This window comes from Hyperolius riggenbachi, chromosome 8 (genome assembly GCF_040937935.1).
Source record: "Hyperolius riggenbachi isolate aHypRig1 chromosome 8, aHypRig1.pri, whole genome shotgun sequence".
NCBI classification, from domain to species: Eukaryota; Metazoa; Chordata; class Amphibia; order Anura; family Hyperoliidae; genus Hyperolius; species Hyperolius riggenbachi.
The window spans coordinates 220,889,528-220,905,838 of NC_090653.1; positions in this window are offsets into that span (position 1 = coordinate 220,889,528).

Sequence of the window (16,311 nt, forward strand, 5' to 3'; positions counted from 1 at the left end):
TTTTACACTTTTAGCCATAGACCCAGATCCAAGTGCGGTCATCTTTACTACCATAAGGAAAGTACAGCCATCATAACCTCCATAACATTATAACAAGTGCTACCATCAATACCCCCTTTACAACAAGTGCAGCCATCATTATCCCCTTTACAAGTGCAGCCATCATTACCCCCTTTACAACAAGTGCAGCCATCGTTACCCCCTTTACAACAAGTGCAGCCATCATTACCCCATTTACAACAAGTGCAGCAATCATTACCCCCTTTACAACAAGTGCAGCCATCGTTGAATCCAAATGACAAGTGCAGCAATCATTAACCCCTTTACAACTAAAGCAGCCATCATTAAATCCATTTGACAAATGCAGCCATCATTACCCTTATATGACAAGTGCAGACAAGGTTACCCACGTTATAACAAGTGCAGGCATCATTAACCCCATATCACAAGTTTAACAATCATTGCCCACAAATTACAAGTATAACTATTGCAATAATTATTATCCACCTTTAAAACACATACAGTCATTATTATCACAATTATAACACATGCTGCCATCATCATCTCCATATGCAAGTGCAGCAGTCACATCCCCATTTTATCTAATGTGGCCCTCTGTGTCTCTTTTAACATGCATGGCCCTTGTGTCTCCCTTTTTATCTAGTTAAGCACCCAGTGACTGTCTTTATTTAGTGTAACCCCCTTTGATCTAGTTTGCTCCTTGCCTAGCAACCGTGGCACCATGTTTTCCCTTTGTATCAAATGTGGCCTCCTTGTGACACGTGTGGCAGGGGCGTAGCAATAGGGGTTGCAGAGGTTGCAACCGCATCGGGGCCCTTGGGCCAGAGGGGCCCTCCCTCAACTACAGTATTAGCTCTCTATTGGTCCTGTGCTCATAATAATCACTTCTATAGATGCTTTGAATAGTAGCAATCATTAACAAGCTGCTCTTCATCCCCTGCTTGCACCTCTGACAATGTAGTTGCCATTGGCAGGTTTGGTGCGCCGTATCAATTGTTATGTATACAGTGCTTGGGGGGCCCCATTGTAAAACCTGCATCGGGGCCCACAGCTCCTTAGCTACGCCACTGACGTGTGGCTATATATTCCTTATGGCTTGTGTCACCCCTGTGACCTTGTTATGACAGTGGAGGTCCCCTTGTGACAAGTGTGGATCCTAAGTCCCTGTTATTAAAAGTGTGATCCTCGTGCACCCCTTGTGGCAAGGTTACTCCCCTGTGCCCGTGTTTTCCCTTGTGTCAAGTGCAGTGCACGGGTTTCCTCTTGTGATAGATGCGACCTCCTGTTTACACCATATAACAAAAATGACCCCATGTGTTCCCCTTGAAATACAAATCGCTCCTTCTCCCTCTTGTAACAGCAGTGGCCTTACGCAACTCTCTTTGAACAAGTGTAACCCCCTCATATTTGGCTGCCATTCAGATGAGTAAGGATGAGGCCCATTAGTATAACCACTTGAGGACCACAGGCTTTACCCAGATTTTACTTTACCAGACCCTTTTTTTCCATTCAGACCACTGCAGCTTTCACGGTTTATTGCTCGCTCATACAACCTACCACCTAAATGAATTTTGGCTCCTTTACTTGTCACTAATAAAGCTTTCTTTTGGTGCTATTTGATTGCTGCTGTGATTTTTACTTTTTATTATATTCATCAAAAAAGACATGAATTTTGTCAAAAAAAAATGATTTTTTTAACTTTCTGTGCTGACATTTTTCAAATAAAGTAAAATTTCTGTATACATGCAGCGCGAAAAATGTGGACAGACATGTTTTTGATTTTAAAAAAAAACCATTCAGCCTATATTTATTGGTTTGGGTAAAAGTTATAGCGTTTACAAACTATGGTGCAAAAAGTGAATTTTCCCATTTTGTAGCATCTATGACTTTTCTGACCACCTGTCATGTTTCATGAGGGGCTAGAATTCCAGGATAGTATAAATACCCTCCAAATGACCCCATTTTGGAAAGAAGACATCCCAAAGTATTCACTGAGAGGCATAGTGAGTTCATAGAAGATATTATTTTTTGTCACAAGTTAGCGGAAAATGACAGTTTGCGACAAGAAAAAAAAATAAAGTTTCCATTTCTGATAACTTGTGACAAAAAAAAAAATGAAATCTGCCACGGACTCACCATGCCCCTCTCTGAATACCTTGAAGTGTCTACTTTCCAAAATGGGGTCATTTGTGGGGTGTGTTTACTGTCCTGGCATTTTGGGGGGTGCTAATTTGTAAGCAACCCTGTAAATCCTAAAGGTGCTCATTGGACTTTGGGCCCCTTAGCGCACTAAGGGTGTACAGAGATATTTCTCCCACTCAGCATGGGTATGTGTAAAAATACACCCCAAAACACATTATACTACTTCTCCTGAGTACGGCGATACCACATGTGTGGCACTTTTTTGCACCCTAACTGCGCTAAGGTGGCCCAAAGTCCAATGAGTACCTTTAGGATTTCACAGGTCATTTTTGTTTCAAGACTACTCCTCACGGTTTAGGGCCCCTAAAATGCCAGGGCAGTATAGGATCCGCACTAATGACCCCATTTTAGAAAGACACCCCAAGGTATTCCGTTAGGAGTATGGTGAGTTCATAGATTTTATTTTTTGTCACAAGTTAGCGGAAATTGATTTTAATAGTTTTTTTTTCACAAAGTGTCATTTTCCGCTAACTTGTGACAAAAAAATAAAATCTTCTATGAACTCCCCATACTCCTAACGGAATACCTTTGGGTGTCTTCTTTCTAGAATGGGGTCATTTGTGGGGTTCCTATACTGCCCTGGCATTTTAGGGGCCCTAAACTGTGAGGAGTAGTCTTGAAACCAAATGTCGCAAAATGACCTGTGAAATCCTAAAGGTACTCATTGGACTTTGGGCCCCTTAGCGTACTTAGGGTGTAAAAAAGTGCCACACATGTGGTACCGCCTTACTCAGGAGAAGTAGTATAATGTGTTTTGGGGTGTATTTTTACACATACCCATGCTGGGTGGGAGAAATATCTCTGTAAATGACAATTGTTTGATTTTTTTTACACACAATTGTCCATTTACAGAGAGATTTCTCCCACCCAGCATGGGTATATGTAAAAATACACCCCAAAACACATTATACTACTTCTCCTGAGTACGGCGATACCACATGTGTGACACTTTTTTTGCAGCCTAGGTGCGCTAAGGGGCCCAACGTCCTATTCACAGGTAATTTTGAGGCATTTGTTTTCTAGACTACTCCTCACGGTTTATTGCCCCTAAAATGCCAGGGCAGTATAGGTACCCCACAAGTGACCCCATTTTAGAAAGAAGACACCCCAAGGTATTCCGTTAGGTGTATGGCGAGTTCATAGAAGATTTTATTTTTTGTCACAAGTTAGTGAAAAATTACACTTTGTGAAAAAAAAACCAATAAAATCAATTTCCGCTAACTTTTGACAAAAAATAAAATCTTCTATGAACTCGTCATACACCTAACAGAATACCTTGGGGTGTCTTTTTTCTAAAATGGGGTCACTTGTGGGGTTCCTATACCGCCCTGGCATTTTACGGGCCCAAAACTGTAAGTAGTCTGGAAACCAAATGTCTCAAAATGACTGTTCTGGGGTATAAGCATCTGCAAATTTTGGTGACAGGTGGTCTATGAGGGGGTGAATTTTGTGGAACCGGTCATAAGCAGGGTGGCCTTTTAGATGACAGGTTGTATTGGGCCTGATCTGATGGATAGGAGTGCTAGGGGGGTGACAGGAGGTGATTGATGGGTGTCTCAGGGGGTGGTTAGAGGGGAAAATAGATGCAATCAATGCACTGGGGAGGTGATCAGAAGGGGGTCTGAGGGGGATCTGAGGGATTGACCGAGTGATCAGGAGCCCACACGGGGCAAATTAGGGCCTGATCTGATGGGTAGGTGTGCTAGGGGGTGACAGGAGGTGATTGATGGGTGTCTCAAGGTGTGATTAGAGGGGGGAATAGATGCAAGCAATGCACTGGCGAGGTGATCAGGGCTGGGGTCTGAGGGCGTTCTGAGGGTGTGGGCGGGTGATTTAGTGCCCTAGGGGCAGATAGGGTTCTAATCTGATGGGTAGCCGTGACAGGAGGTGATTGATGGGTAATTAGTTGGTGTTTAGGGTAGAGAACAGATGTTAACAATGCACTTGGGAGGTGATCTGATGTCGGATCTGGGGGCGATCTATTGGTGTGGGTGGGTGATCAGATTGCCCGCAACGGGCAGGTTAGGGGCTGATTGATGGGTGGCAGTGACAGGGGGTGATTGATGGGTGGCAGTGACAGGGGGTGATTGATGGGTGATTGACAGGTGATTGACAGGTGATCAGTGGGTTATTACAGGGAAGAACAGATGTAAGTAATGCACTGGCGAATTGATAAGGGGGGGTCTGAGGGCAATCTGAGCGTGTAGGCGGGTGATTGGGTGCCTGCAAGGGGCAGATTAGGGACTGATCTGATGGGTAACAGTGACAGGGGGTGATAGGGGGTGATTGATGGGTGATTGATGGGTAATTAGTGGTTGTTTAGGGTATAGAACAGATGTAAACACTGCACTTGGGAGGTGATCTGACGTCGGATCTGCGGGCGATCTATTGGTGTGGGTGGGTGATCAAATTGCCCGCAAGGGGCAGGTTAGGGGCAGTGATGGGTGGCAGTGACAGGGGGTGATTGATGGGTGATTGACAGGTGATTGACAGGTGATCAGGGGGGATAGATGCATACAGTACACAGGGGGGGGGTCTGGGGAGAATCTGAGGGGTGGGGGGTGATCAGGAGGGAGCAGGGGGCAGTTTAGGGCATAAAAAAATAGCGTTTACAGATAGTGACAGGGAGTGATTGATGGGTGATTGGGGGGGGGGGTGATTGGGTGCAAACAGTGTTCTGGGGGTGGGCAGGGGGGGTCTGAGGGGTGCTGTGAGCGATCAGGGGGCAGGGGGGGGAATCAGTGTGTTTGGGTGCAGACTAGGGTGGCTGCAGCCTGCCTTGGTGGTCCCTCGGACACTGGGACCACCAGGGCAGGAGGCAGCCTGTATAATACACTTTCTATACATTACAAAGTGTATTATACACTTTGTATGCGGCGATCCGGGTGCTAGTAACCCGCCGGCGCTTCCGAACGGCCGGCGGGTTACAGCGCGATGGGGGCGGAACCAGTCGCTGGTGGCTCATCGCGTCACGAATGACGCGATCGCTCCGCCCATGCCCGTACAAGGACTGCCGCCAATTGTACATGCGGCGGTCCTTGCGGGATCCACTTCCCGGCCGCCCCTGTGCAGTGGGCAGTCGGGAAGTGGTTAATTAAACTCTTGTCTGAACAGGAGCTTTGACTTCAAATTCCCATATTTACATAATGAAAGCCTGCTAGACTATACGAACTGTTGTAGAAGGAAACAAACATCTGTCATTTTAAAACTGCTCACTTTATTATGTGGGGAAAATGCAAGAGTCACTTAACATGTCACCTGATTGAGAGGGATATGGAAGCTGCCATATTCATTTTTCATTTTATGCAGATCAAATACCCTGACTGAAGTGTGACTGGATTACCCACATGCTTGTTTCAGGTGTGTAATCCAGATACTACTTCAGCCAAAGAAATCAGTAGTACTATCAGGCAACTGATATTTTGTAAACGAAAATAAATATGGCAGCCTCCACATTCCTCTCGGTCCTTTAAACAAGCTCAAGTTTGATCAGAAGATTATCTAATGCTACTGCAACAGAGATAGTTGAGCTATGGTCAGTAGCATAGCTTACAAACTCTGGTCCTCACCCCAGTGCAAGTTTTACATTGGCCCCCGCAATCGCTCTATACATAACAATTAAAATGGAGCACTAAAATTTGCCAAGGACAGCTGCAGTGTCAGAGAGGTGTAGGCTGAGGTGAACAGTCTTTTAATGGTTACAACTAATCAAAGCACTACAGGCCACAATTTAAGTTCATACCAGGGGTGTAGCTTGAGGGGGGGGATGCCCCCGTGTGCGGGGTGCCCCTGAGTGCTGGGTCCCTAGGGGCGCCCATCGTGGCCGTGAGTTTTTAAAAATATTTATTTGTTTCCCAGCGGCGAGGGAGGGGAAGCGGTAGGCACAACGGCGGGGAAGGGGGAATGTCCCTCACCTTTGGGCTTCCTCTCCCTCGCTCTCCCCTTCAAATATGAGCGGCGGGCGGCGGGCTGGCGGCAGAACACTTACTCTATCCTCGGCGCGGTACAGAGATCTGTACTCCACTACTCTGGTGTAGTCTGGACCAGAGTAGCGGCTCACAGATCTCCCTCCCGCTCTGGGAATAGAGTAAGTGTTCTGCCGCCGGCCCGCCGCTCGCCGCTCATATTTGAAGGGGAGAGCGAGGGAGGGGAAGCCCTAAGGTGAGGGAAGGGGGGAGACGTCCCCCCTTCCTCGCTGCTCTGCCTACTGCTTCCCCTACTCTGCGCTGCCACTCATCCTGCTGGGGGGACATCTGGCTACCTATTCTGGGAACTACTATATACCTGGCTACATAAACTGGGGACACCTATAGACCTGGCTACATATACTGGGGACACATATACACCTGGCTACGTATGCTGGGGATACATATACACCTAGCTAGTGGCTACATATACTGGGGACATATACCCCTGGCTACATATACTGGGGACAGCAATACACCTTGCTACATATACTGGGGACATATACCCCTGGCTACATATACTAGGCCCTGGCTACATATACTAGGGACAGCTATACCCCTGGCTACATATACTGAGGACATAAACCCCTGGTTACATATACTGGAGACACCTATATGCCTGGCTACATATACTGGAGACACCTATATGCCTGGCTACATATACTGGGGACACCTATATGCCTGGCTACATATATTGGGCACATATACCCCTGGCTACATATACTGGGGACAGCTATACACCTAGCTACATATACTGGGGACATATACCCCTGCCTATATATACTGAGGACACCTATACGCCTGGCTACATATACTGGGCACATATACCCCTGATTACATATACTGGGGACAACTATACACCTGGCTACATATACTGGGGATACCTATACCCCTGACTACATATACTGGTTACTACTATACCCCTGGCTAAATATATTGGGGACATATACCCCTGGCTACATATACTGGAGACGTCCCCCCTTCCTCGCCGCTGTGCCTACCGCTTCCCCTTCTCTGCGTTGCCACTCCTCCTGCTGGGGGGACATCTGGCTACCTATTCTGGGAACTACTATATACCTGGCTACATAAACTGGGGACACCTATAGACCTGGCTACATATACTGGGGACACATATACACCTGGCTACAAATACTGGGAATACATATACACCTGGCTACATATACTGGGGACATATACCCCTGGCTACATATACTGGGGACAGCAATACACCTGGCTACATATACTGGGGACATATACCCCTGGCTACATATACTGGTTACTACTATACCCCTGGCTACATATACTGGGAACACATATACACCTGGCTACATATACTGGGGATACATATACACCTGGCTACATATACTGGGGACATATACCCCTGGCTACATATACTGGTTACTACGATACCCCTGGCTACATATACTGGGGACACATATACACCTGGCTACATATACTGGGGACACATATACACCTGGCTACATATACTGGGGATACATATACACCTGGCTACATATACTGGGGACATATACCCCTGGCTACATATACTGGTTACTACGATACCCCTGGCTACATATACTGGGGACACATATACACCTGGCTACATATACTGGGGACACATATACACCTGGCTACATATACTGGGGACATATACCCCTGGCTACATATACTGGGGACAGCAATACACCTGGCTACATATACAGTTGTGTTCAAAATTATTCACTGAAATTGAGTGTTGTGGCCAGTTTGACATTGATTTTGATCATTTTAAGTCATCTTGTTAACAATTAAATCAAAGAGGCACTTGTAAGTCAGACAAATATAACATAACATTTATAATGAAATAACCACAAATGTCTTTTCTGAGCTCACATCATTATCAGTTTTATTCAACCCCCAAGTGACATTCATTTTTAGTACTTAGTACAACATCCTTTTCCAGTTATAACAGCTTTTAAACTCGAAGCATAGCTTGACACAAGTGTCTTGCAGTGATCTAAGATACTTGATCTGCAAGTATCTTAGCCCATTCTTCATGGGCAAAAGCCTCCAGTTCAGTAACATTCTTAGGCTTGCGCGCTGCAACTGCTTTCTTTAAGTCCCACCAGAGGTTCTGGGATTTAAGTCTGGTGACTGCGATGGCCACTCCAAAATGTTCCAGCCTTTAATCTGCAACCATGCTCTAGTGGACTTGGAGGTATGCTTGGGATTATTGTCCTGTTGAAAGGTCCAACGTCTCCCAAGCCTCAGGTTTGTGACGGACTGCATCGGATTGCATTTTCATCCAATATCTCCTGGTACTGAAGAGAATTCATGGTACCTTGCACACACTGAAGCTTCCCTGTACCTGCAGAAGCAAAACAGCCCCAAAGCATGATTGACCCACGCCATGCTTCACAGTAGGCAAGGTGTTCTTTTCTTCATAGGCCTTGTTCTTCCTCCTCCAAATATAGCGTTGATCCATGGGCCCAAACAGTTCTAATTTTGTTTCATCAGTCCACAGAACACTATCCCAAAACTTTTGTGGTTTGTCCACATGACTTTTGGCATACTGCAGTCGACTCTTCTTATTCTTTGGAGACAGCAAGGGGGTGCGTCTGGGAATTCTGGCATGGAGTCCTTCATTACGCAGTGTGCGCCTTATTGTCTGAGCTGAAACTTCAGTACCCGCATCTGACAAATCTTTTTTCAGTTCCTCAGCAGTCACACGGGACTTTTCTCCACTTTGCGCTTCAGGTAGCGCACAGCAGTCGAAGTCAGCATCTTCTTTCTACAATGACCAGGTAGCGTTTCAACAGTGCCCTTTGCCTTGAATTTGCGAATGATGCTTCCTATGGTGTCTCTTGGTATGTTTAACATCTTTGCAATCTTCTTATAACCATTGCCCTTCCTGTGAAGAGAAATCACCTCTTCTCTTGTCTTCCTGGACCATTCTCTTGACTTCACCATGTTTGTAAACACACCAGTAAATGTCTAGAAGGAGCTGAGTATCACAGTCATTTTAAATCTGCCTAATTGGTGCTTATTATGCTTGATTGCTCCTCTTTTACATCCACAGGTGTTTTCAATACATATAGTTACATAGTTACATAGTTATTTGGGTTGAAAAAAGACATACGTCCATCGAGTTCAACCAGAGAACAAAGTACAACACCAGCCTGCTCCCTCACATATCCCTGTTGATCCAGAGGAAGACAAAAAACCCTTACAAGGCATGGTCCAATTAGCCCCAAAAGGGAAAAAAATTCTTCCCGACTTCAGATGGCAATCAGATAAAATCCCTGGATCAACATCATTAGGCATTACCTAGTAATTGTAGCCATGGATGTCTTTCAACGCAAGGAAAGCATCTAAGCCCCCTTTAAATGCAGGTATAGAGTCTGCCATAACTACTTCCTGTGGCAGTGCATTCCACATCTTAATCACTCTTACTGTAAAGAACCCTTTCCTAAATAAATGGCTAAAACGTTTTTCCTCTATGCGCAGATCATGTCCTCTAGTCCTTTGAGAAGGCCTAAGGACAAAAAACGCATCCACCAAGCTTTTATATTGCCCTCTGATGTATTTATACATGTTAATTAGATTCCCTCTAAGGCGTCTTTTCTCTAGACTAAATAAACCCAGTTTATCTAACCTTTCTTGGTAAGTGAGACGTATCAATTTTGTTGCTCTTCTCTGCACCTGCTCTAAAACTGCAATATCCTTCCTGTAATGTGGTGCCCAGAACTGAATTCCATATTCCAGATGTGGCCTTACTAGAGAGTTAAACAGGGGCAATATTATGCTAGCATCTCGAGTTTTTATTTCCCTTTTTATGCATCCCAAAATGTTGTTAGCTTTAGCTGCAGCAGCTTGGCATTGAGTGCGATTATTTAACATGTTGTCGATGAGTACTCCTAAGTCCTGCTCCAAGTTTTATGTCCCCAACTGTATTCCATGTATTTTGTATGGTGCTAGACCATTGGTACAAACAAAATGCATGACTTTACATTTTTCAACATTGAATTTCGTCTGCCATTTATGTGCCCATATAGCCATCCTATCCAGATCCTGTTGCAATATGTCCCTATCTTCCGGAGAGTTGATGATTCTGCACAATTTTGTATCATCTGCAAAAATAGCAACATTGCTCACTACTGAATCTACTAGGTCATTAATAAATAAATTGAAGAGCACTGGTACAGACCCCTGTGGGACCCCACTGCTAACAGTCTCCCATTTTGAGTATGATCTATTGACCACAACTCTTTGTTTTCTGTCCATTAGCCAGTTCCCTATCCATGCACACAGACTCTTCCCCAATCCTTGCATCCTCAACTTTTGCACCAGACCTTTGTGGGGAACAGTGTCGAAGGCCTTTACAAAGTCCAAGTATATCACATCTACAGCATTCCCAATATGTACATTAGCGTTCACTACCTCATAAAAGCTGAGCATGTTCGTCAAACAGGACCTGTCTTTAGTAAACACATGTTGATGCTGAGAAATAAGATTGCTTTCTACTATGAAGTCATGTATAGTATCTCTTAGTAACCCCTCAAATAGTTTGCATACAACTGATGTTAAGCTTACAGGTCTATAATTTCCTGGATCTGATTTTTTGCCCTTCTTAAATAATGGGAAAACGTGGGCTGTACGCCAATCCACTGGGACTCTGCCAGGTGAAAGAGAGTCACAAAAGATAAGATAAAGGGGTTTATCTATAACCGAACTTAATTCCCTTAGGACCCGAGGATGCATGCCATCCAGAGGCCAGGTGCCTTGTCTATTTTTAATTTATTTAGTCTTGCCTTCACTTCTTCCTGCGTTAAAGAGGAACTGAACTAAAAAAAAGTCACTAAATTGAGCCTCCTTATCCCTTTGAAATGAAGGATTAGACACAAAACACTTGTGAAGGGCAATATAAAAGTAGATATATTTGTGCAATACAACTATGAATAAAAGAGAATGGCAGGCTCCATCTTGCAGCTCTATCCCTCCATTTTGCAGCTCTCACTCCATGGGAGGTGCAGAGTCTGATTCTGTGGGCGGTGTTACAGTTGGAGTTAGACATGCCCATTCACGCCCACAGAATGAGATTTACAGCCCAGTGTCATGAGGTCATCATTAGTCGCCCTGTTACAGGAAACTGACAGCTGTGGCTTCTGCTGCTGCCCTGCACTGTACTGGCACACGCCTTGATAAAGTATTATTATTTTTTCTCTAACTATGCCTCCTGCAGTGTGAGATCTTGTGCTGTCATCCTGCAGCTCTCCCCATTTGTTTTGTGCCAGATCCCATATCATGTCTTGTAGTCATTCAACTCTCCCCTTTCGCATCCCGGCCAGCAGAGGTAGGGGGGGTAACACTGCAGAGAGAATACGCTCTTATGTCAAACACCCCAGCCCCCCCTTCTCCTCCTTGTAGGTGTTACGCAGGGGGAATCCCCTCTTACATCATCCAGCCGCCCTTGTCCTCCCCTGTAGGTAGCTTAACAGAGGGAATCCCTTCTTATGTCACCACCCCCTGCAAGTCCCCCCCCCCCCATCTCCTTCACTGTTAATGCTTCACTCTTTATAAAACTGACCAAATGTCCACTTAAAAAATGACAGGCACGCATATGCTTCACTGATATTACTTCACTCTTGCTAATTTCCGGAAAAACGATTTTTTGCCAAAAAACAACCCTTTTAGATACACGATCGACGCCCTCTCGTTATATCAATCCACATACAAACTAAGAGAGGTTTGGCGCTTCATAGTGTAAAAAAGACTGAACTGGTTTTTCCCCAAAAAATCATAAATATATATATATGCTTCACTGTTAATGTTTCACTCTTTATAAAACTGACCAAATGTCCACTAAAAATTTTTGACAGACACGCATTTGCTTCACTGATATGACTTCACTCTTGCTAATTTCAGGAAAAAAATGTGTTTTGCCAAAAAGCAACCCTTATACAATCGCCCCCTCTCGTTATCAGTTCACATACATACTAACAGAGGTTTTTCACTTCAGTGTAAAAAGGACTGTTATATGTTTTTAGTGGACATTTGTTTAGTTTTATATAGAGTGAAGCATTAACAGTAAAGCATATATATGTATTCATGTTTTTTTCTGGGAAAAAATGGTTCAGTTTTGTGAAGCGCCAAACTTCTGTGTGTACGTGAACTGATAACAAGTTAGGGCGTGATTGTGTATCTGAAAGGATTGCTTTTTGGCAAAAAAACATTTTTCCTGAAATCAGCAAGAGTGAAGTAATATCAGTGAAGCATATGCGTGACTCATTTTTTTTTTTGTGGACATTTGGTCAGTTTTATAAAGAGTGAAGCATTAACAGTGAAGCATATATATTTATATTTTTGGAAAAACCTGTTCAGTCTTTTTTACACTGTGAAGCGCCAAACCTCTCTTAGTGTGTATGAGGATCATCCCAACTCTGCCCACCTTCTGCACCCATTACCAGAGGCAACCCCCCCTTCCTCCTGGATTATTTTATCTCTCAGGGGATCTGGTGGTGAGATCTCTGTGCACCTGAGTTCTGCACACCTGCTGCACCCATTACCAGAGGCTCCTGCCCCTGTTGGATTCTTCTATCTCTCAGGGGATTTGGTGGTTAGATCTCTGTGCAACCGAGTTCCCAGCTCTGCACACCCGCTGCACCCATTACCAGAGGCTCCCCTCCCCCTACTGCATTCTTCTTTCTCTCAGGGGATCTAGTGGTGAGATCTCTGTGCACCTGAGTTCCCAGCTCTGCACACCTGCTGCACCCATTACCAGAGCCTCCTCTCCTGCTGGATTATCCTCTCTTGTGTCTCTTTAAGTATTTAATATTACAGTTGGAAGATTGAGACTCTTCTGCCTCTGTAATTTGCAACAGTGATGTTTCCCCTGTGAAGACAGAAGCAAAGAAAGCATTTAATAACTCTTCCTTACCTTGGTCATCCACCATTGAGTCCCCCCCCCCCCCCCCCCCCCTCATCCTTTAGGAGTCCAATACAGTCAACCTTTCTTTTTTTAGAGTTGATGTACTTGTAAAACTTTTTTGGGTTACATTTGATATCCCTAGCGATTTGATTTTCAGCTTTAATCTCTGCCAGCCTAATTTATTTTTTACAATTTGTAAACTGCTTATAATTGTTTAACCACCCTGGCGTTCTATTAAGATCGCCAGGGTGGCTGCGCAGCAGTATTTTTTTTTTTCTTAAATCATGTAGCTAGCCTAGCGCTAGCTACATGATTCCCCCCTCCCTGCGGCATCCCTCCCACCCCTCCGATCGCCTCCAGCGATCAAGCCCATCCAGAAATCCCGTTCTGAACGGGATTTCCTTTAGGGCTTCCCCCGTCGCCATGGCGACGATCGCGATGATGTCATTGACGTCGTGACGTCACAGGGAGTCCCGAGTCAGCGCTGCCTGGCACTTATTGACTAGGCTGCGCACGGGGTCTCAGGAGAGTAAGTTTAAAAGCTTGCCATTTCCCTTCAGTGTCCTCCCCTTGTAGTACATTATCCCAGTTCACCAAACTTAGTGGCTGCCTGAGTTGATTGAACTTTGCTTTTCTAAAATTCATAGTTTTAGTGGTCCCGCTGCCCCGTGACCTATCAGTCACCAGATCAAGTTATCAAGTTGTGATCACTATTTCCCATATGTTCTTGAACCTGCACATTTGATACATTATCTGGTCTATTAGAAATGATCAGATCCAGTAACGCATTCCCCCTAGTTGGTTGGTACCATTTGAGTCAAGTAATTGTCCTGTAGTGCTCGAAAACACTTGAATAAACCTCTGTTCTTAAGAGTGGTAGTCTTTAAGGGGTTGAATAATTGTGTCAATGAAGAAATCACAAAAAAAAAAAAAAACATTTAATACTGTATTACAAAAACAATTGATGTCATTTTAGTTGCATTTGGTTCTTTAAAAAGTCCTTGTAAGATTTCATTCTGGACACAATTACAAATGTACACTAAATTCCCTAAAACCCTTTACAGCATTGAGGGTTGAATAATTTTGAACACAACTGTACTGGGGACATATACCCCTGGCTACATATACTGGGCACATATGCCGCTGGCTACATATACTAGGGACAGCTATACACCTGGCTACATATACTGGGGACATATACCCCTGGCTACATATAATAGGGACAGCTATACCCCTGGCTACATATATTAGGGACAGCTATACCCCTGGCTACATATACTGAGAACATATACCCCTGGCTACATATACTGATTACTACTATACCCCTGGCTAAATATACTGGGGACATATACACCTGGCTACAGGTCTACATGCTCCCACTGGGCAAAATAATCCAGAACTATGGTTTAGGATACCATTGTTATGCAGATGACACACAACTGTATCTGTCCTTCAAGCCTGGCACCCAAGACCCATCAGCATCCATAAATGCGTGTATAGTGGATTTACAAAATTGGATGAACACCAGCTGGCTGAGGCTGAACTCTGACAAAACAGAGGTGTTGGTGGTAGGTGGTCCACACATGATGGATAAAGTTCAAAACGCTCACCACCTCAAACTAGCAATTGGGGGAGATACTGTACAGTATAAAGACTCTGTGCGAAACCTTGGGGTGATCCTGGATGGAAATCTAAAACTCAGACAGCAGGTATCAGCTGTCGTCAAGTCTTCCTTCTTCCATCTAAGAAATATAGCGAAAATAAAACACCTAATCCCAGCTGAAGACCTACCTGCCCTGGTTCACGCATTTGTATCCTCCCGCCTAGACTACTGCAACGCCCTGTTAATCGGATCTACAGATAAGGTTCTGCGCCCCTTACAGCTAGTACAGAATGCTGCAGCCAGACTCCTAGCCAATGCCCCCCGCAGCTCACACATCACCCCAGTACTGCAAACTCTTCACTGGTTGCCAGTAAAATGGAGAATCAATTTTAAGATCTGCCTGCTGACATTCAAGGCTCTACACCACATGGGACCCAAATACATAGCGGATCTATTGGAACTTTATGCCCCTCCACGCACCCTCCGCTCTGCCAACAAGATGAAGCTGGTTATTCCCAGGATACACTTAACATTTGGTGCTCGGGCCTTTTCCTATGCAGCCCCTACTCTATGGAACTCACTTCCACAATCAGTACGAGAGGCTCCTTCTCTGGACAGCTTTAAAAAAAGGCTAAAAACTCACCTCTTTTCCCTAGCCTTTGAGACTGCATAATGCAGGGTCACAGCGCTTTGAGTCCCCAGGGAGAAAAGCGCTATATAAATATTATTGTTATTGTTACATATACTGGAGACACATATACCCCTGGCTACATATACAGGGGACATATACCCCTGGCTACATATACCCCTTCCTCGCCACTGTGCCTACCGCTTCCCCTTCTCTGCACTGCCACTCCTCCTGCTGGGGGGACATCTATACCCTGGCTACATATACTGTTTACTACTATACACCTGACTAAAAATACTGGGGACATATACACCTGGCTACATATACTGGGGACATATACTCCTGGCTACATATACTGAGGACACCTATACCCCTGGCTACATATACTAGGTACATATACCCCTGGCTACATATACTGGGGACACCTATACCCCTGGCTACCTATTCTGGGGACTACTATACCCCTGACTACATATACTGGGGACATATACCCGTGGCTACATATATTGGAGACACCTATACCCCTGGCTACATATACTGGGGACATCTATACCCCTGGCTACATGTATTGGGGACATATACCCTTGGCTACATATACTGGGGACATATACCTCTGGCTACATATACTGGGGACATCTATACCCCTGGCTACCTATTTTGGGGATATTTATAGACCTGGCTACATATACTGGGGACATCTATACCCCTGGACACTGTTAATGTCATAGCTGTATGTTAATCCAAGTTTCATATATATGCACTTAATAGATATAAGGTGACACCAATGTTTAATAAGGCTAATGTAACACAGATGATTCAGATGAATAGAGTTACCCTTTAAAGTTAGTCTCAGATTCTTTCTTTGCAGACATGCTTTAGCTAAGACCTGGTACTGTGCGAGTTTTTTGTCTTCTCAGGAATTTCTAAACAGATATGGCGTGCCTGGTACTGCAACCTCCCATCGGGGGATGATTCAAGTCACACA